Genomic DNA, 1,977 nt, shown 5'->3' on the forward strand with positions numbered 1-1,977 from the left:
TGATGCTATTCTTGATGCGTTGGAAAGCTATCTTAAATGGCTACAAATTTGTTCTAAATTTAAACTCCTGAAGCATGTACGTGGCTGCCAAGATGAGTTCTAAAATTTAGACCATTTTTTATGCGGGAATCATGAAGATATTAAGATTTCTTTCCTACCCTATACAAGCGTATCATTAGCATGAAATTAGAGTTGTAGAAAAGGGAGACGGCTTAGTTCTGAAGAGAGGAGAAAAATACTATTTTTATTTATTTTTAGTTCTTCTACGGAGAACTAAATCTTGGGTAATGCCTAGGGCGAAAATTGATCGGTGAAAATATTTTGACTTTATTTCAATTCATAGATTAAGCTTTATTGTTTAAAATTCTAGGATTCAATTCTCTATTTGTTTTGGATATTATAAGTTTGAGACAATTATATTAAATCTTGCTATGATTTGATTTTGTTGAGCTATAGGATTATGAATATATGATTGTGACTTAAACATGCTTTTCATGCCATTGATGTGATCTTTTGCTGCATTATTGTTTGAGAACATAATGTCGTCTTTAAATCTGTTATTCATTTTTATATATAAAAATTGTGATTTTTAAAGGGAGAATATATTCTAAAATTAAATTTGATAAAGTAAATAAATATAATGTAATATCTTCTAATTAGGAATTTGGTATTATAATTCTTAATTGTGTATATAGGTTGGATTGAAAAAGTCAGAGTATTGGATCCGGTCAATGGAAGCCCAAAGCTTTACTTGCCTTCTTATACATGCCCTAATCTTATTTTAATTACGTGCTTTACGTATAATTTTTAGATTCTTGTCATATTGTAATTTGATCTTTCCTTTTAAGCTTAAGTCGTGTTGTGTTTCTTCCGACTCCCTATGGATCGATATCTTGAACTATACTATAACACTGAGTACTAGTTTGGGCATAATCAGATTTTGGCACCGTTGCAGGGGAGACGGTAGAAGAATTGATAGATAGTTTTTATTTTCAGCAATTTGTAAATGCAGTAACTTCATTCGTTCTTTTAGCTTACTGCATTATTTGTTTTTTCTTTCTTTTAGTCGTATTTTTAGTTTTTAGTATTATTTCTTTTTTACCTTGCATGTATAGATATAGAGACACATTGGATAGATTTGCTTGTATGCCTGTGCTAGGGTCAGAATCAAACTTTTTAAATCATTTATTTGACAATTCATCTAGTCTGGAAGAAATGAGTGAACACGACGATCAACCCTCTAGAACTCTTCAAGATTACATCTACCCTACACGCATAGCCACATCATCATAAATCATGTTTCCAGCTAATACTCGCCAACTGGATTTTAAAACAGAGATGATACAGTTACTCCCTACTTTTCATGGCTTGAAAAATAAAAATCCATATGTGTACATTAGTGTGTTTGAGGAAGTAGTTGCAACTTTTCATAGTCAAAATGCAACTGATGACATTGTGAGACTTAAGTTATTTCCTTTCTCTTTGAATGATAAAGCTAATAGTTGGCTATACTAGCTAAGACCACGATCTATTGGGTCATGGAATGAGATGATTCAGGTCTTCTTTAATAAATATATTCCCCAACATAAGACCAACGCTTTAAAAAGATAAATCTCCACCTTTGCACAAGAGGATAGTGAGACTTTGTATTAGTCTTGTGAGAGATTTAAGGAGTTGTTGAATATGTGTCCTAACCATGGGTATAAGAATTGGCGCTTAGTGAGCTATTTTTATGAGGGACTTACACCTAGAGAGCACCAATTTGTGTAGATGATGTGTAATGGTGATTTCTTATAGAAAGATCTTGATGAGGTCATACAATACTTCAATGAGATTGCTGAAAAAGCTCACACATGGACTGAACCTAGTGCTATTGAGAGCATAAATAGGTCACGGCCTGTTGAAAATTTAAATGGTGGTGAAATTTACCATCTCATAGAAGAGGATAACCTAAAGGCTAAGGTTGAGATGCTCACT

The 1,977-nt window shown here is 32.6% G+C and overlaps 1 non-coding gene across 1 annotated transcript; it reads right to left on the reverse strand.

Moving 5' to 3' along the window:
• Positions 1–1,595: 1,595 nt before the first annotated feature.
• On the reverse strand, positions 1,596–1,703 carry LOC121243345. Its single transcript, XR_005936114.1, has one exon. It is a non-coding gene; the product is annotated as a small nucleolar RNA R71 (small nucleolar RNA).
• Between the last annotated feature and the right edge of the window lie 274 nt (positions 1,704–1,977).

This window comes from Juglans microcarpa x Juglans regia, chromosome 1D (assembly GCF_004785595.1).
Source record: "Juglans microcarpa x Juglans regia isolate MS1-56 chromosome 1D, Jm3101_v1.0, whole genome shotgun sequence".
Taxonomy (NCBI): Eukaryota; Viridiplantae; Streptophyta; class Magnoliopsida; order Fagales; family Juglandaceae; genus Juglans; species Juglans microcarpa x Juglans regia.